The following is a 21,210-nucleotide window of genomic DNA, read 5'->3' on the forward strand; positions in this document are numbered from 1 at the left end:
GATGTAATCTTCCCACCCAGGTATCTTCAAAATAGTCTAAGAAGGGAGTTAATTTTGTCTCATTGGTGCGGTAGAAAGGGCTGTCAAGTAGTAAATTGTAATAGTTAGCAACTTCTGTTGTTGGTACAAATGCCAATGCTATTAACTTTTTAATCTGATAAGCAAAGTTACTGTTTGTTGAATATTCAATGCTTAAAGTAGATTTTTGTAAGTGTCTCCATATACTTTGGTTGTAGTGATAATAACACCCTTGTATTGATGTGTGAGGATATATTTTAAGTATAGCTTGAATCATGGCTATTTCAAAGTCTATTATTATTCTTTGTGGATAGTAATTATCAGTAAATTCTTTGATAGTTGTTAAAATTTCTATGTAGGTAGCATTTGTTTTATTTGGCAGCAGTGTATAAATTAAAGGGATATTTGTTTCTTGGTACTCACCATGGATGGTGTAAAGTTGATAGAAAGGTTTGGGACATACTTTAAAAGTTCCGTCCATCATCCAGGTTTCACACTATTTTAGTTTTTGCAAATTGCTATTTGTTGCAAAAAGTAAAATTCTTTTATCATGACTGTGGTTATCATACATTAAGAATTTATCTTCATTGTGTGTAATAGTATATTCAGGATAAATTATAATGTCTTGAAAAGTTTTAGGTGCTGGTGGAGTTGGATCAGAAGCTCGTTTTGTTTTTGCAATTAATCTTTTCAAGTTAGGTATTGAAGGTAACTGTCCTGTGACATGTTCTGGCACCTTGCTTAAAACATTTTTCAAAATAGTGGTGCTTGTTTCTTGTGAGCCTGTACTAGCTTCTCTCAATGTTTCTAGTGCTTCTCTTACTTCGACTTCTGTTACATTGGGTGGGTGGTTATGCTCATGTACATTTACAACAATGTTATCAACAGTCTGTGCTCTACCATAGCATGCAGTTGAGTAATATTTACTACATTTCCAATACGTTTTATTCCCTTTGATTCTTTCTTGGGTGTAGGTGTAACCCATGTAGCTCTGCATTATTTTCCCTTTTTGAGAAGTAATAAAAGTAGCTCCTGTTGCGATGTCTAAGGTGAAGACATATATATATTTTTTAGTAAAAGTGATAAACATTTCTTGACATGTGTACGTTAAAAGGAAAAAGTGCAAAAACTTACTTCCAATGTTGTTTTCCTGCTAATTATATGTTTTCTGTTCTTATATGTAGATTTTAACTCTTTAATGTTCTGTAGTTGTGGTAAAGAATAATACAAAAAAAGATTTAGTTTTATAGTTGTTTGTTTTTACTTTCTGATTATTAATAGACACAGTGGGTATACTTACTTAATGTAGTAGAAGATGTTGTTAGTTTAGTTGTAGATTGGTAGATGAATTTTCTATAATCTGTTAAAGAAAGTTAAATTGTGTTATTTATTGTATTAGGATCTATTAGTAGGTAATAACATATCAAGTCTTTAGCAAGTTTACTTTGTGACTTTTTAAATTTATTTAAAAGCTTTCTAAGTACACATGGATAAGGCAGTTCATAATTTCATTTAATTATTATCTTGTGGTAGTTGTTGATAGGATGTTGTAGTTATATTTAAACAAATAAAAAGACCATCTTTTTAGTTTAGGGAGTTTAGCTAGTTATCGACAGGTTTGTATGATTAATGAAATGGGACTTCACTTACTTGATTTTTAGTATGCTGTGTTGTAGTCGTTGTAGTAGGTGTGTATTCTCTTGTTTTCAGCAAAGTAACCGTTTTCATCCAAGTTTGGCCAAAAAATGGTAAATTAAGTTAAGTCTGTAATTGTCTTTATAGTAGTGAGTTAATTAATTGTTATATTTGATTGGTTCAATTACATATATTTTAAATTCATTGGCTGAGAACATTAGTTTGAATTTGAAAGCCGTTAATTTGTAAAGAGTTTGTAGCATCAATAATTGTTTTCGATTTTAATTACAAAATTTATTATATGTGTTTTATTTTAATGGTAAATATTTATTACAATGTTAAAATTAGTGAAATGTTATTTAAAGTAATCCGATAAGAGTGTATGATAGTGTTTGGTAATGTTTATATTGGTTTACCACCTTTACAACTTAACTTTTACAACGCTAAAACCATTACAACGTATGTATTTACAACGCATGTTTTTACAACGTAGGTACCTTTACAACGCATACCATTACAACGTAAGTATTTGTAAGTATATAATTATATTTCAAATGTAATATGTTTGGGTTTTTTTAAGGGGTATATTTAGGGTCCAGGGTCAGTTTAGCGTTTTTGGGTGAAGGGGTATTTTTAGTGTTCAGGGTTAGTTTTAATTTTTTGGGTAAAGGGGTATTTTTGGTGTTCAGGGTCAGTTTTTAGTTTTTGGGTAAAGGGGTATTTTTAGTGTTCAGGGTCAGTTTTCAGTTTTTGGGTAAAGGGGTATTTTTAGGGTTCAGGGTCAGTTTTAATTTTTTGGGTAAAGGGGTATTTTTGGTGTTCAGGGTCAGTTTTCAGTTTTTGGGTAAAGGGGTATTTTTAGTGTTCAGGGTCAGTTTTCAGTTTTTGGGTAAAGGGGTATTTTTAGGGTTCAGGGTCAGTTTTCAGTTTTTGGGTAAAGGGGTATTTTTAGTGTTCAGGGTCAGTTTTCAGTTTTTGGGTAAAGGGGTATTTTTAGGCTTCAGGGTCAGTTTTCAGTTTTTGGGTAAAGGGGTATTTTTAGGGTTCAGGGTCAGTTTTCAGTTTTTGGGTAAAGGGGTATTTTTAGGGTTCAGGGTCAGTTTTCAGTTTTTGGGTACAGGGGTATTTTTAGGGTTCAGGGTCAGTTTTCAGTTTTTGGGTAAAGGGGTATTTTTAAGGTTCAGGGTCAGTTTTCAGTTTTTGGGTAAGGGGTATTTTTAGGCTTCAGGGTCAGTTATCAGTTTTTGGGTAAAGGGGTATTTTTTGGGTTCAGGGTCAGTTTTCAGTTTTTGGGTAAAGGGGTATTTTTAGTGTTCAGGGTCAGTTTTCAGTTTTTGGGTAAAGGGGTATTTTTAGGGTTCAGGGTCAGTTTTCAGTTTTTGGGTAAAGGGGTATTTTTAGGGTTCAGGGTCAGTTTTCAGTTTTTGGGTACAGGGGCAATTTTAGGGTTCAGGGTCAGTTTTCAGTTTTGGGGTAAAGGGGTATTTTTAGGGTTCAGGGTCAGTTTTCAGTTTTTGGGTAAAGGGGTATTTTTAGGCTTCAGGGTCAGTTATCAGTTTTTGGGTAAAGGGGTATTTTTAGGGTTCAGGGTCAGTTTTCAGTTTTTGGGTAAAGGGCTGTTTTAAGGGTTCAGGGTCAGTTTTCAGTTTTTGGGTAAAGGGCTATTTTTAGGGTTCAGGGTCAGTTTTCAGTTTTTGGGGTACAGGGGTACAGGATAGAAAATAATACAATTATATATAAATTAAAAAAAATGAAATGAATTTATATTAAATTAATTTACAATTTATTTATTTCAATTAATTTATATTAACACTATTAATATATACTTACCAATACTTACGTTGTAATGGTATGCGATGTAAAGGTACCTGCGTTGTAAAAACATGCGTTGTAAATTCATGCGTTGTATTAGTATTTGTGTTGTAAAAATTTTGTTGCAAAGGTATGCGTTGTAAAAGTATGCGTTGTAACGTCATACATCCTTTATATTACTAATGTATCTTTTTATTATTATAAATAAATAAAACATACATAGTGTATATACATATATGTTAGAAAAGCTTATTTTGATTTTTAATTATTATGAAAAAGTGAATAATAGAAAGGTAATGTGTATATAAGGTTATAAAGAAAATGACGATATTTTGTGTATATTAATATAAGTAGAAAGGTAGTCGATATTTGTGTAGTCGATATTAGTGTAGAAGGTAATGTTATTTTAAAGATAGTCGATAATGTAGTAGTCGATATTTATGTAGTCGATATAATTGTTAACGATATTAGAGTAGTCGATAAAAAAATATCGATATTTGTGTAATTTCTTGTTTAAGTATATGGTGACGATATTTTTGTAGACGATGTATTTGTGGCGATATTTTTGTAGGTCGATGTTTTAGTAATCGATATTTCATCATGGAACCAAGAGAACTCTCTGTGAAATGTCAGTTTGGGAACATACAGGATGAGATGATTCGGGATCAATTAATTGTACAATGTTTTAGTAAGAAAACACAAGAAAAGTTGTGGGCAGCTAAAAACCCCACCCTCACTGAAGCAATTACTATTGCTAAAATTGCTGAAGAAAGCGATAGATGCATGAAGGAGCTTAAAAGAATACAACTGGGACACACAAGTAGTCAGGAAGTTGCAAATTTACAGGCAGATGCTTCAGAAAGCATAGGCTTAATACAAGGAAGACAAACAAATAAAGGGGGGAAACCCACAACCTCTTTTAATAGAAGTGGGATAACCAGCAAGTTTAAACAGACCACACGGTCTTGTAATAGATGTGGAAGCCCTTTTCATTTAGCTGATTCAAAGAATTGTACGGCTTTATCTAGGGATTGTTTAATTTGTGGGAAGAAAGGGCATTATGCACGAATGTGTAGAACAAATAACTCAAAAAAGGTTGCTATGGTTGATAGTGAAGCTACTGATGATGAAGCGGAGGTAATGATGATTACGTCTGCTGGCAGCCTGGAATTAACAGAGGGTGTTATCCTATCTCGGCCTAAAGCAAATTTTGAGTTGAATGGAATTGTTGTCAATTTAATGGTGGATACAGGGTTGCTTTACACAATCATCCCAAAAAAATTGTATAATTTATCTTGCACCGGATCTATTTTAGTGAAATCTGACATCACTCTAAGAGGTTATCAAGGGGTGAGCATTGGTGTCCTTGGATTCTTTGAGGCCAATATTAGGTTTAAGGGGAGAGCCACTCAGGGAAAGGTTTATGTATCCCCACATGGCCCTGCAATTTTGGGATGGTTACACCAATATGAGCATAATATAAGGGTGAACCCGAGAGCTGATCCACCTGTAATGTGTGTGGAGGGAGAAAATGTGTGCAATATAGTTTATGAGAATCTAGAAGCCATTCTTAAAAAACATGAAAACGTCTTCAATGAGAAGTTGGGGGAAGCCATTGGTTACAAACATGTTATTAAAACCAAGAAGAGTGTAGCACCTGTGAAACACACCGCAAGGAAGATACCCCTATCTGCAGGGGATGAGGTCAGAAAGATTATCAAGCAGTTATTGGAGGATGACATAATTGAACCTGTGGAGGCCACACAGTGGTTGAGTCCAGTAGTGATCACACAGAAACCGGACAAATCCTTGCGCTTCTGTGTGGACATGCGAAGCCTTAATAAAGCCGTGATAATTAATAGCTTTCCACTTCCAAACATAAATGAAATTGTCCTGAGTTTGGGTGGAGGAAAGATCTTTTCAAAGTTGGATCTCCGCAGCGCATACCACCAGATAAAGCTTCATCCGGACTCAAAGCAATTTACATCATTCATCACTCCGGAGGGGACATACCAATTCAAAAGACTTCCCTTTGGCCTCTGCTCGGCAGCAAGTGCGTTCCAAAGAATCATCACAGATGTCCTCCAAGACATTGAAAGGGTAGTATTTTTCCAGGACGATATCTTAATTCATGGTTTGAACATTGATGACCATAATGTTATTCTAGATAAAGTTCTCACTGCTCTTTCAAGGGCTGGTTTAACATTGCGAAGGGAAAAATGTGTATTTGCTGTTGAGGAAGTAGATTACCTGGGGTACCACGTGTCTGGCCTTGGCATTCAACCCAAAAAAGACCTTGTAAGTGCAATATGTAATGTGTCTGAACCTGATGACAAAGACAAACTAAGGTCTTTTATGGGCATGGTTGAGTACTATGCAAAGTTCGTAAAAAACTTTGCAGGAAAGGTAGAACCCTTGCGAATCATCATGCGAAAAGGAAAAGGTTTCACTTGGGGTGCAGATCAGAGGAATGCCTTTTTGTTGATCAAACAAAACATCTTAGATGCTAACATTCTCTCAAGTTTTGTGCAGTCATATCACACCATCCTCACTGTTGACGCCAGCTCTGTTGGGATTGGAGCGGTCCTAACACAAAAAGGGGGTGGTAAACAAAACACTATTGCATTTGCTTCGCGTTCTCTGACTGAGACCGAAAGGAATTACTCGGTCATAGAGCGTGAAGCATTGGCGGCTGCATGGGCAACCCGGTACTTCAGAATATATTTATGGGGAATCACGTTCACACTCAGAACGGACCACAAGCCTCTGTTGAAGGTTTTAGCCCCTGGGGGATTTAGAAATTGCTCAGGGAGGTTAGCGAAACTTGCTGTTAGTGTCCAAGAGTTCACGTGTAATGTAGAATACTTACCTGGTTGGTGCAACAGTGTTGCGGACTGTTTATCCAGATTACCCGACACTAAAGAGCTGCCCAAAGAGTTAGTGACCGAGAATGTGGTCGCGTTTTTAGATGACTTAGAAAGTGATTTACCCAGTTCTATATCTAGGAGGGAATGGATTGAGGAAATGAGGAAAGATCTTGTCATGGATGGTTTAATCAAGATGTGCAAGGAAGGGGTGTCAAGGCAAAGTACGGTCTCACCTGCTCTTAGGCCTTATGTTCAGTTACAGGATGAGATTTCCTTACAGGGCGAATATATTCTTGTGCGGGGTGAAAAATATATACCTCCGGTATCCCTTAGACCCCGCATCATTGCCTTGGCGCATGAGGGCCATCTAGGCCAAACCCTTACTGGTAAACGCATCAAAGCTGACTTCTGGTGGCCGGGGGTAGATGCACAGGTGAAGAGTTGGGTTGAGCAATGCCAGCTATGCAAGGAGTCTGAAAAGAGGTTACAGGTTTGTGCAAGTAAGTATGCCATGGGGAAAATTGTTTCTGACGATGGTGTGTGGCAGAAGGTCTGCATTGACTTTATAGGTCCTTTTCATGACCTATTAGATTCTGAGAAATTCGCCTTGGTGTTAGTGGATTCAACTTCCAGGTGGATGGAGGTTGCCTTCATGAAAAGTATCACTGCTGAGTCCACTGTCAAGGTACTTGATGAGATATTTAGACGTGAGGGGATTCCCTCCATGGTTTTAACAGACAATGGCACGCAGCTTACCTCAGCCATTATGGAGGATTATTTTGTATTTCTGGGCTTGAAGCATTTGCGTACTTCGCTCTACAACCCACAAGGGAATGGACTTTGTGAGAGGATAAATAGACTTGTTAAGGGCACTATGCAGCTTGCCTTAGCATCAGGCCGCTCAGTACAGAAGGAAATTAAAGAAATGCTGTGGGCATACCGCACAACGGTTCATAGCAACATGTCTGTGACACCCTTTGAGCTCATGAGGGGGAGGGCGGCGGGTACGAAACTAATTCCTACCTGGCTACATGAGAGAATAAACAAGGTGGGATGCAACGTCCCGGAAAAACGTGTCTCTACTAAAATAGCCGAAGGGGACCTGGTAAAAGTGAAACCTGGCGGTAATCAGAAGATGTTCAACAAATTTAGGGGGCCCTACCAAGTAAAGTCGGTAGTTGGCAACTACATTAAGTTGCAGAATGGCCAAACGTGGAACCTCCGCCGGGTGGCACTTTATCAGAAAAGGGTTAAGTCTGTTCCCTCAGTGCAAATCTCTAAGAATATTGTTGCTGATGGGCTTTGCAGACCTCTTCGCCGTAAGGTTGCTCCTGCTTATTTAAAAGATTATGTGTAATTTTGTTTGTTTAAGGGAGGATGTGGAGTTGAATGGCCTGTTTTACCTGGTCCTGCATTCTCAAGAGAAAGAAGTGTATTCAATGCTGTATTGTTTTTACTTTGTGTTTCACCTGTTTCCTTGCAAAAGGTTGCTATAAGCTTTTGTCCAATTTGTTCTGTTGCATTCTTTTCATTCTCTGTTTGAGGAAAGGAGATGTGTTATATTCACCCTGTGCTCCGTGTCGCTGCCCAGGTCGCGCGCTGAGCTCGTGCTGCCTGACTCGGTGACATGTCCAGTGTTCGGTCCAACGGCTGTCAGTTGCCCGTTTGGTCCCGATCTTGATGGTTGGGTTTTCCTACGTCTTTGCTCAATAAAAGACCCTAACCTACACGACGTTGGTGTGCCGCCTGTCTTCCTTTTATAACAGTTATCTTTTTTGTTGTATTGCAGCATCCTAGATCTTTTCTTTTGAAATTTATATTGCCTTTCTCTCTGCTATTGAGTTAAGTGTCTTGAATTAGTGAACTAGTCTTTTGTACATCGGAGGAGGGTTTAGGCATTTATAATCTGGTTGGATAAAGCAATTTGATATTTTTTTTATGTCACTTAGATGCATGTCCATTTCCTGATAAATAGGGATAGGCATGCTTTTGACTATTAGCATGATCATAAATTCAACTCAATGATGCTGGAGATATTTTACCAAAGGATTGGTAGAGAATCATTTGCCATTTTGTTTTAGGTTGAGGATGAGCAGCCATATCAAAACTGAAAATCAAGCCAGTGGTTTTTATAGAAATGTGACTGAACTTAATCTTTTAAGAGTAGAAGAAATGCATTGTATGACTTTAAGATTGCATTTGATCACAGGGTAATAGTATAGGATTAACCTGTTAAGGATAGCCAGGATTTCGGCTGAATACTTTATATGAATCTGCAGAACATATTATAAAATCACAGAGGATGTAGACTTTGTAAATAACGGTTGTTGGACCTGGCCTTCTCTGCAGGGTCACCCCCAAATGTTTTGTTTTTTTACGTTCAATTTCTTTTGTTAATTTTTGTTGGTATTAGGACTCTGTGCACTTTACCACTGTTAACCAATGCTAAATGCTGTGCCCACTCCCCTTACACATGGCTGAATTGGCTTATACCGTATTGGCATATTTAATTTACTTGAAAGTCCCTTGTAGAGTGGTATACCATTTAACCAGGCCCTGTAAAATAATTGCTACTAATGGGCCTAAAGTACCTATTGCGATATCAACTAAAGTAGCATTTCAAAGCATGTCCCTGGGATGTCATTGCAACCTGAATTCAGTTTTAAGCTGCCATGTCGAATTGGCATTAAAACCCCCTTGCCAATCCTTAATTCCCCTTTATTACATATAGGTCACCCCAAAGGTAGTCCACAGGGCAGGGTACTGTGTAATTAAAAGGTTGGACATGTACTTTTAAGGTTTAAATGTCCTCGTGGTGAAAAACTCCTACATTTATTTTTCACTACTGTGAGGCTCACCACTCCAATAGGATAACATCAGGGATTCCTTATTGCATTTAACAAGCTTTTGTGTGGCTAAGGGTCTGCAGAACACTTGACTTTTATCATTTTTAATAGTATTCGAAGCGAGAGATCATGGTTTTATGCAGCACTTTGCAGCCCTCCGTCAAGTGAGTTCATGGGCTCACTCGGTTCTCTGCGAACAGGTGTTCAGAATATTAAATACCACTTTTATTTGGCAGTGAAAGCATCCTTAGTGGGAGCCTCATTATAGTGGTCAATGATTAAATGGGCCTGGGACCTGGAGTAAATGGTGTTCGGTCAGAGGTGTTACCTCCTTAATATAATTGAGGCTAATTGAACTGGAGGGTCTGTGGACACACTGCCAATGCTGAACTTTATGTCACACAGTATGAGGATCCCTTGCAATCCCCAGCAGTGCGTTAACATGGGAATGGTGAAGATTAATGCACAATACGCAAGCACATTTCTCCGGAGAGGGGATGTTTCGTGAAAACCAAAGTCCGTACTGCGTGTGCAGGCCTCGCTCAATACCCGCCCTCTCGTCTGAGTTGATTTTCAATTGAGGGCCTAGTAGACTTGCATACAAGATGCTCTGAGAGCGTGCCAAAACGAGGCTTGGCACACAGCAATGTATCAGATTAGTACATCTCATGCCTGCCAAATCATCTGGGTTTCTGGCCAAGTAGTGAAATCCCTCTGGTCCCTCTTTCTACGAACAGAGCAATGCAAATTATCTCCAAGAGGTCCCCTGATGCTGAGTTCATAATTGAAAATAATGGTAAGGAAAGCCTACATGCCTGTAACTTGCATGGCAAACTGTATAACATGAGCAACTAGGCATGCCCCTCGTTAGGCTACGGCTATTTTTCAATTATTTTCTGTTTCTTCATCTTTAGCTCGTGCACTTTCCGTGCCATGTGAAATACATGATGGAAATGAGGGCCTTCATGGAAATGTAGTCACTCAGCAGTGCACTTATAAAAGGCATGAAGGCAAATTGTTATTTAGAAAGGTCGAAAATTGCCTTATTGCACCCTGTACGTAAAGATCTTTACATTTGTTTTTCTTTGTTGAATTGTTAATTGGCCGGCCTTCGGAAATAAACAGTGCAGGAATACGGAAATGCTAAAGAGACATCTAAAATTTGAGCAGTTATGTGGCATTTTGTGATTCACTGTGGGTCAAATTCACATGCAGCAAGAAAAGACAATGGGGCGAACGGAGGGGACCTGACTACATATAAACCTATTTTGTTAGCTGTGATGAGCTTGCCCAGGTTCCTGATGAAAAGGCCTTTTATTCTGATTTTGTAGTTCGTGTTTTGTATTTGAAGTGGCTTCTTCGTGACTTCATTCAGATTCTGGTTTAAACATCTTCTTCAGCGCTAGATGCAACATATTGGGGCACATTATCAAGGTCCGGTGTTAAAATTATCGCCGTTTTATTGGCAGGAAACTGCCGATAAAACGGCGATAATGGGCTTGAAAACACGCCCATGTTAATTCCCATAGAAGCCCATGTTAACATCAGAACATGGGCTTCTATGGGAATTAACAAGAGCGTATTATCAAGCCCAATATCGCTGTTTTATCGGCAGTTTCCTGTGATAAAACAGCGATAATTTTACACCGGTCCCTGATAATATGCCCCTTTGTTCCTATCCCACAGCCAGTTACCATCACACTCTAACATGGCATGCACGATATTTCAAACATTGCACTAGAAGTAAATATGAATAAACAAGAAAGACCATTCTTTTGCAGAGTTACTAAACAAGATAATAGATTAACAGAGGTTATTCCACGGCAGCCAGTGGCTATGGAAACGAATCTGGCAGCCTGCCTGAGTGCCTAAAAATAAGCAGGAAAATGTCCTCCCGTGTTGTCCTTTTTAGAATGCCCCACACCAGGATATTGCATTCAGGAAACTGCTGCCTCTGCTGGAGTGGAACAATATCATAACCGCCCTTCAAGGACACAAGTTTACAGCTGTCAAAGGAATATTATGGTGGCATCGACTTCATCTCAAGGCCCATCTGTACGGAGTCCGTGGGTAATACTTTGCAGCTGACAGTGTGCTTTGTGCAGGAAAGCCCTTTAGAGCACCCTATAATTCTTAAAATATTATCAAGTATTTCAAAATGAATATGTAAATAAGTGTCAAGTTTCAAGTTTGATACAACGTTGAAGATGGCTAATGATAAAGTAGGTCTGCTTCAACCTTCACCTAATGATGCTACAAGTGTCACCTGATTACTTGACTCAACCTTCACCTAAACATATCATGATAAAAATAAACATAATATGGTATTCTTCTGATGAAGGTTAGTGAAAGTTGAGCAGACTCAGCTGACCACTCAAAACTGGACTATGAGAAAGTCCTGGTTGGATGGAGACATACATACCTCATTACGACGTCGTGTGGTCCGCCACCAACAGGCCCTCGGTGGCAGTCTGCCCGACATCCAGGTGATTGGTCTGACTGCCGGATTACAAAACTGGCGGTCGGAGCGCAGAGGTCAGGGGGAAAGACTGCTGCCTCCAACTGCATCTAAGATCCTCTTGGATGGCGGTCGGAACCCTATCACTACAATGGAGGCAGTTCTTGTGCAAGCACCGCCGGAGGGATTAGGATGTCCAGTTCCTACTACCAGACTGGACCGGACTTCCATTTGCAATGAAATGGCAGATGTGGGCCCCAAGCAGGGCTCCCGTCCCCTGTAGGCCACTGCTGAGTGGCCTGGGGGCCTGATGTAGTGCCCCTCCACACATCCATGCACCTTGTTCCAGTCATCACATGGTGTCTGGATGTGCACATAGTGCTTTTTTCTACTGCAGCTTTTGTGTGGCCCTTTTCCTGAGCCGCAGAACATGCTGCAGTTGTAAAAAGCACTTTCTGACTGCCATGCTGGCGGTCTAATCAAAATTGGGTGGTTGGGACTGCATCAGGAAATATTTGGACCGTTAGTTGTAGGTGGAAGCAGGTACAAAAAGACATGTCTCATCTTTGGAGGTTGTAACTGGAGACTCTGAGTAGAGCACTAGTAAGACTGAGTGTGTTGGAGTGTCCCAACGTGGAACAATACACTGTATGCATAAGGCCTGGACTCTATGAGGTGGTAATGTTTGCTGGTAGCTTTTCCCGAATTACTGTTCTTGTGCAAGAGTAGCCCCGTACAGCGATATTTAGGTAATGCAGACAGACTTAAAGTGAATTTTATACATGTTCTACTTCTATGGACCATTTAGCCATACAACAAAATATTGATCCCAATCTCAGATTTGCATTATCTGGAATTAACAATTTCTTGTTTTTTTTTAAAGATTTCATTATTAGTTTTTCATGCTTTGATTTGAATTTTTCGTTAAATTGTTTTCTTAAATTTGATTTTGCCTGGTTCTGCTTGAAACTAACCCTAATTTCTCTGCGTAATAGCATTTTGCATGTGAAATTGCTACCATCGGTTGAGGAAAGATTCTCCTGGAAGGTTGTTGTAATTTAATTAGGTTGGAATCATTAAAATTGTAATGGCACCATGTCCCATATAATTAACTCAATTTCTGATGCTGATGAATTCATAAAGGACCACTTGTGTCTTTCCTTAGAAGACTAATATATTGGAAGAGGAACAGCATGAAAGCAGTACAGATTACACTAGACACAGAACAGCCAGACACTAAGGGCCCGATTTTGGTGTTGAGAGGAAAGCTTCTGACAGTCTGTCAGAGGCTTTCTGCCTGATAACGAGGCTTTTCCTCCTACAGCTGTATTCTGATGATGGCAGTTGGAGGGAAGCCCGTGTGGGGGATTCTGCTCCTCTCCAGACGGGCTTACAGAGCCTGTCAGAAGAGGAGTGGAATAGTAATCCCATGAATGACGGCTGAGTCAACCCTAGCTCTGCTGTTGGGATTATAATGTTGGATTCCGACAGCCTTACCTCATCAGCCTTTCTGACATGGAAAGGCTGCCTGAAATTGACTTTGGGGCCCCTAGCAGGGCCCCTTTCCCCTGGCCCTCCACTACGAGTACTGTGGGGCACCCATGGATCCCCCCTAAACATCCCTGCACCATGTGCCAGGCACCATGAGGTACCTGCTACACGGTGCAGGGATGTTTCCAACATCCATTTTACTATGCAGCTTCTGCTGCAGGCCTTTTCCACCCGACACACAAGCTGCCATAGTAAAATGGATGTTTCCGACTGCCTCCAAATTGTGCTGTCAGAACCGCCAACATATGGTCGGGCAGTTCCAGACTGCTATGGTGGCGACATCGTATTGAGGCCCTAAGCTATTTGCTTTCTTCCTTCACCCTAAGTGGTGACAATCATTGGATGACACATTCATTTACTTATACTTTGCCTCTGAGAGTGAAATAAAATGAAACACATAATTTACACATGTAGATTGACTGTTTTTACTAAACTGTGTGTACTTGCAGTAGTGCTTGCATGCATAATAATTTTGGCACACAGAAATATACTTCTCTAGTTTTGAACACATGGAAGAGAAAAACCGAATTTGTTTTTTAATCTTGTGTTTTTCAGTTTCTCTACGGAGAGTGGCTTCCTCTGTGGAGATTACAACTCCCCCAGACTTCCACCAGTGTTGGGAATGTTCACTTCCCTTTTCCTCCACTCAGTGACCAATTTATGCTCTTATATATGTAGCTTTTTCGTTGGTATGTTTTTTTTACAACAGAATAGACATTGAGAGATGAATCATTAAATCAATCATGTAGATGTCACACATTGCAAAGGGTAGGTAGGGTGTGAGACAAAGCATAACATTTGTTAGAAATGGGAATTTCTGGTTGGCTGAGGCTTGCGCCAAAGCCAGGCAAAAACCACCACTCTAGTCAGTGCAAGGAAGCTACCCGCCAAGATAACCCCTGCTCACCCCCTTGGTAGTTTGGCACGAGCAGTCAGGCTTATCTCAGAGGCGATGTGTAAAGCGTTTGCGCGCGCACCCAGCAACAACACCCACGGCCCACCACAAAGGAAACTCCACACAAGGGTATATATAAAAAATAGTCTTTGTATTATACCACAAACATTAGATAATAAACATATACTTTACAAGGTGGCATGGGCACGGGCAGAATTTACAGGGGATATATGTACAGGACAGGGCCACATGGACCACTGTCAGGAATAATCACTTTTAGAATTAGCACGTAGAACATAATCATACTGTAGTACCAAAACAGCACATATAGCACACAACCAGTACTCACTGGTAACGGGTAAGTATCCCCTACGTAATCCTAATACATCTAGGCAAACATCACGCAGGGCACCATAACTTCTCTAACATCACTATACTAGGGAAAACCACCTCCAAGATATAAAAAACATTGTTAGAGGCAAGGGCAAAAGCATTGCGTAAATCACATTAGGCAGGCAAAACATCTGCGCGAAAACATCATAACACTGACCCCCCAGGCCAACCTGGCCTCTCGGGGGCTCAGACGCCCTCTGTCCAGCAAAGTCAGGGCAGGCTGCACCGGCAGCTAAAGGACAAGCCTAAACGTGGCAGCTGCCCACTAAGTGCTGGGCAGCTGAATCATCAAAGGGGCAAAACACGTGGGAGCCTCACAGGCTCTTTAGAAATGCCCAGGGGCCTCTCAGGGCTTGCTAAACAAATGTGCCGCTTGGAGCCTCTCTGGGATCTTAAACAAATCTGGTCCGGTCATTGGAGTCCCTCTTAGGGGGACTCGGAAACACAAAATGCCACCTCGAGGCTCGCAGGCTCTAATTAACCAACTGCCCCCACGTTGGAGTCCCTCTCGGGGGACTCGCGAACAAATGCGGCCTTCAAGAACCTCGGGCCCTAGAACAAATATGCCCCCATGCGCCTCTCGAGGCTCGTCAACAAATGGGCGGCCTGGAGCCTCCCAGGGCTCAAAAACAAAGCAATGCCCCCGGAGTTCGTGGGTGGAGCCTCTCGGGCTCTTCAACAAATATGGCCGGTCGTTGTAGTCCCTCCCTGGGGGGACTCGAACTCAAGTGAGGCCCCACGGGCCTCCCAACACTACTGGCCTCGCACTGGAGGAGAGGGACGGGCACCGGCAATATGCCCTGATGCCCCCCTCTCCTTCAAGGCACTCACCGGGTCTTTGCGGCGGCGGGGGCTGGAGAGCTCCCGCTTCTCGGGACTCTCCGACGTCACGGCCTCTTCTCGCTCTCCGGGGCTCCCTCCTGTGGGCAGCCAATGACAGCGCGGCACTTGGGAGACTTAGGGGCACTTGGGCCAATCCCAGCGAGGCCCTACTGACGAGCCTCCCATGGGTGAACCAATGGCGGCCACGGCAACTCTTTTTTGGGGCAGCCAATGGCAGCGTAGCCCTACTGACGAGCCCCCTGGCTCCGGTCGCACTGCTGAGGCCAACGCGGCAATTTCTTCGTCAAAGCATGGGGTGGGCCCCCGTTGTAATTAAATTAATAATTAATTCCCGCAGTGCCCCTGGCGGGGTGGGCACCCGTCAGGGGTCAAATAAAGGGGCAGGAACACTGCAATAAGCAGCTTGGGCAGCCGCCAAAGCGAAAATAAAGCGCTCTGAGTGCTAGGGGCAAGTCCAGCGCTCCCAGGCGCTGGTGGCTCCAGATAAGTAAAAGAAAAGCGCTCCTCATGCATTAGTGCCCCCAAAGTCCAGCACCAAGTCCGTCAGGGGGTGGGGGGGCAAGGCTGGGTCCAGGATCCAGCTTACAGGGTCCTCCTAGGCAGGGAGGCAATTCCCAGTGGCGGTCCTCCTGGCGCCCAGCAGCAGCAGGCCCCCCCTCCAAAGTAGGATCCAGGAAGAGAACATTTTGTAAGGGGACACAGCCCCTTCTTATACTAGAAAATCCTTTGTCTCAGGATGCAGTCACAGCTGGTTTTGGAGCACTTTGTTTTCCTCAGCCACCCTTCCTATTTACTAGTTAGGCTAGGGTCATCAGTCGCACCACATGGGGCGGAGCCAGCATTGTGTGGGGGAAAGCCCAGCCCTATTCAGTTCCCAGGTGCACCCCTCCCTCACATCAGCATGCTAATCTCTCCACTCACCACCGGGACACACCCATCCAGACTCCTGGAGCCAGGCTCACCAGCCAGCTCCAGCCAATCACACGCCAGCACACTCACTGAACACGTACACCCATGTCTAGAAGTGGCACTTCCACACTAGACACATTCATGCTGCACACATCATTGCGCAGCATTCAATCTCACAAGTCTGCACATACTAAACTAGAGCCTGCACTCCCCACACATCAGGAACTAACATGGTCACATACATTCCCCATGCATTCATATGGGAGGGCAGGCCAGCCTCACTACATGCACGCACTTTACCCTGGGACACAGGGAAAAAGTGCCACAAGCCAGAAATCACGAATGCCAGGTCCCCATCAAAAGGAAAAAGTTCAAGGGTGAACCAGCCAAAAAGGCCCGGGTCCAACAACATTTAACTGGAATTTACAGAGGGTTGTATACGTTCATAAGGCGCTCTAATTTTGGGATAGTTTAGTCACTGTTACCGGTTTCCTTGTTCCATGACATGTTCTTTAAAGACGCATCTTAAAGTGTAGAGGCATATGGCAGTGAGCTCGGAAAGAAGAAAATTTAAAAAAAGGGTAATTGGAACTCAAAATCCTTGAAAGCCAAGGAGAAACTGGGAATTGTTGGGGCACAGACGGAAGCTGACATGATTTATCAGGTAGTTTTGGGGATTATGATGAGCTTTGGCAGTGAGCACAACCCTGGATATACATATTTTAAATGATCTGTGCATTGCTGAGACACTAGACTTTGTGCCTGTACAGAGAGGTAAATGTGTGTATGTGAGGCAACAGATTGGAATTGTGGGTACAGTCTTATCCTTGTCAATGTGTAAGTATGACTATTGAAAAAGTGGAATGTTATAGTGGTCTAGGTCATTAATCAGAACGTTGCTAATTTGGTACCAGACCGTTTGGAAGAGGATGGATAGACAGACCTATCTAATGTTCAGCACGAATGCAGAGGACGAGAGGATTGCTGCTTTCTGAAAACTCAAGCTGTCTTTGAAAATTTGGTTTACACTGGCAAACATACTTCAAATATATGTTAAAAATGCATTTTGCAAATATGCCAACTTGCAGTGTAAATACAGCAATAGACGTCATCAGAAAACTGACAACTCCATATATACCACAGTAGAAATATTGAACGAGTGTGAATGGATTACACTGCCTTCCAATGACCAAGTGCGACTCCAAATTAGCAAAAACAAAAAATGAATGAGGAAATAAAGAATTGCAAAACCAAGGTAGGTTTCAATGGTGTGAAAATCACTAAATAGAACAACTGTACTTAAGGAAGATTGCAAACGATGCTAAATACTAAAAACTGAAATTAAAAGTATTAATATAATGCTCAAACACTGAGGTAAAGATTCACTTATGACAAGGGACAAGGCATGAATATGCCATACTTTGTGTATGCAATTTAAATACATGTTGAAGAAAACGTTCAGGGTCTGGATCTTCATTGATTGGTAGGCTGAGTTCCCAGCTCCATATATTATGCCCTCATTAGCGACCTTGGAGCTCGTCTTTTCAAACCCTAAAACTCCCAAAATATTTAGTTCTAAGGGAGCGGCAATGTAAGGACTTAAGTGTTGCAATCATGTCCCCGGGGCAATGACACAGAACTAATGTACTGCCTCTAATAATGCTCATTGCCATCAATCAGTGGGCTACAGGTGAAATTCAACTCTGTGCCCCCTGTAGTTACCGGCAGTGTTTTGGAATATTGAGCAAATCAATACTTTTATTGACAGGAACTTTGACTATATATGTCACAGCTTGATAACACCCCTAGATGTGGTGGAGCGTCTGTTTTCTTTGGCAGCCCCCCAGAATATTTGTGCGGCATCCACATATGTATGTAATGGTGTTACACCACTATAGGAAGTAAAAGGTAAAAGTCTCCATTGGGTCATCAATCTTCTGTCCTCCCAGGAAGGGCGCTCCCCGTGTGGAGGGTGGGGCCCACCTCTTGGGCTCGGAGCAACATAAAGTTGGATGTGCCCACCACGCGCTCCAGGTGACTGCATAAGCTACCTCACGGCATGCCCCGGAACAAAAGCGCCTTGGCACAAAGAGGAGAAAAGCGACCCCGCCTGCAGTTGACCACAGAATGCAGGGAAAGCGGGGTGCTCATCAGTGCTTGATGGGAGGGCAATAAAGATAAAGTGCTCAGCCGGCGCTACGCCCAAACAAAAGTATGCATGACAAGCTAAGCAAAGGCAGGTCAGCACACAGGGGTCACTCAGCAGAGTGGAAGTCCTTTCAGCCACCCAGCGGGCAGAAGATCAGTCCCACGTGGTGGTTCCTCCTGGCACACTGCAGTCCACGCAGTGTGCTCTCCTCAGTTCATGAAGCTCCAAGCAAACTCAACAGCATGGGGTCACAGCCCCAGTACTTGTAGAACACAAAGTATTTGTCCTGCCCTGGGAGAGAGCCCTGAGCCCAGATAAAACCAGTTCTGGGGGCACTCTAAAAATATAATTACAGTGCACAACACTCCCCTCTCAAAATGTAAGCATTGGCTCTAGACACACAACAGGGGGACAGAGACATCATTGTTGAAGGCAGCCACAGTCCTATTCAGGTGCAGGTGCTACTCCTCCCACCACTCCAAATGCAGACCAGGCCTATTCAGGTGCCAGGGAAAACCCCTCCCGCTACTCTAAATTCAGCCTAGGTCTATTCAGCCTAGCGCTGAGTCACCCAGGCAGGGTAGGACATACCTCAACCCCCCCAGGGACTGGCTCGAGTGAATGCACATCTCACTGTCAATCAGAACCAGATGGTCAATACACAACAGGCAGGCACAAAGACACATACCACACAGAAATACCTACTTCTAAAAGTGATATTTCTAAAATAGTAATAATAAATCAGCTTTCACCAATAAGCAGGATTTATCACTACTATTCCAAACATACCAAACTTGATTACGCTACTCCTCTCATGTCAGGAATTACCACTGAAGCACATATCAGGGAATCTCCAAAGCATTCCTATGAGAGGGTAGACTCACAGCAGTGAGAAACCAAATAGGCTGTTTGTCACTACCAGGACATGCCACACAGTTAAGGCACATATCCTACCTTTTACCTACACTGCACCCTGCCCATAGGGCTAGCTAGGGCCTACCTTAGGGGTGACTGATATGTAGTAATAGGGGAGTCAAAGACGTGGCAACCACTTTACATGCCACGTCACAGCAACAGTAAACTGCGCGAGTAGGCCCTGCAGTGGCAGAGGCCTGCGACAGGTTTGAAATGCTACTTTGGTGTGTGGTGCTAGCAGCGCTGCAAGCTCACCAGTAGCATTTAATTTACTGGCCCTGGGTATATGAGATACCACTGTACAAGGAACTGATAGGTAAATTAAATATGCCAAACAGGTGTAGACCAATCTTACCAAGTTTACCATAGAGAGCATATGCACTTTAGCACTGATCAGCAGTGGTAAAGTTCCCAGAGTCATAAAACCACCAACAACAGGTCAGAAAAAATACTGGCGGAAGGCAAAAAGTTCTGGGATGACCCTGCAAAAAGGGCCACGTCCAACATACTCCCTGCCATCCATTATAAGGATATTGCAAGTCACTGAGGAGTTCCATAACCATATATAGTAATGAGGTCGACGGCTGGACCTTTGAAGTGACTTATAATCCTTATCATGTACAGCAGACGGTAATGTATCCCAAATAATACATGGACACGCCATCAACTTTCCCACAAATCACTTAAAACCTTAGTGCTAAGAGATTTTATATAAAAGAGTGAGCATGTTTATAAACAGGAAGAATAGAAATAAAACATCTAGTGCAGAATTAAATGCACCAAAAACCTGTTAGTTGTTGCAAACAAATATTAGAAACAGTTCAATAGGCTAGTTTAAAAAACAGATAAGGCTGCAGTAGCTCAAAATGTGTAGAAATATGCAGAAAGATCCTATATTTTTCTCTCAGGAGTAAAAAAAATAGACATATTCTTTCTGCATGTCATTGTATGCTACTAAAACAGAGCAGAAGAAAGTAAAGCAACATTCTGTTTGTTGCTTTCAACAGCTGCTATAATTATGGTCTGTGACCTGGCCTTATTTTTCATCTCTGCAGCTGGCTCTGGCAGCAGGCATTGTGATGTCAGAACTGGATTGTAATAACCTTGTAATAGTGAAGTTCTGACATTTTTTCTGTATAATCGGTGACGTGGAACGTCAAAAGTCACCAATTCAAAAGAAATGAAATGAAATGAAATGAAAAATTGCATTTGTATAGCGCATAACTGCCCTAGGGCCTCGCAGCGCTTGAAGATAAAATGGTTTAGCGCAGGCTCGGGGCAGATCAGCAGGATTTAGCAAACAAATGCGTTTTCAAGGCCTTTCTGAATGAGAGGAGGTTGCTATTTCCTCGGATGGCAAAGGGGAGGGCATTCCAAAGTCTGGTCGCCGAATGGGAAAAAGAGCGGCCACCCCAACGGGCTTTGTTAATTTTAGAGGAGGTGGCCAGCTGCAAGGTACCAGACCGAAGGGGGCGTGCTGGGACATAAGGCGTGACCAAAGGGTGCAGAATCGCTGGGCCTACACGGTGAAAGGATTTGTGCATAATGCACAAAGCTTTAAACTGCACTCTGGCAGCCATTGGGAGCCAGTGGAGGTCTTTCAGAGCCTTCCTCGCCGACTGCCGACGGGAGAGATTGAACAGTAGGCGGGCCGCACTGTTTTGTGTGACCTGAAGCCTCTGCAGTACCGAAGCCGGTGCTCCTAGGTAGAGAGCATTCCCATAATCCAGGCGAGAGAGAATCAGGGCCTGGACCATGGTCCTCCTCGCCTGGAAAGGGAGCAAAGGGAGCACCCGCCGGAGCATCCTCATTAGTCCAAAGCAAGTGGCGGCAGTCTTAGTAGCCTGGACCGAGAAATCAAGGGCGGTGTCAAGCCAGATCCCGAGGCTCTTTATCTGGGACTTGGGGGCAGGAGGAGC

This window comes from Lissotriton helveticus, chromosome 4_1, assembly GCF_964261635.1.
Source record: "Lissotriton helveticus chromosome 4_1, aLisHel1.1, whole genome shotgun sequence".
In the NCBI taxonomy this organism is placed as follows: Eukaryota; Metazoa; Chordata; class Amphibia; order Caudata; family Salamandridae; genus Lissotriton; species Lissotriton helveticus.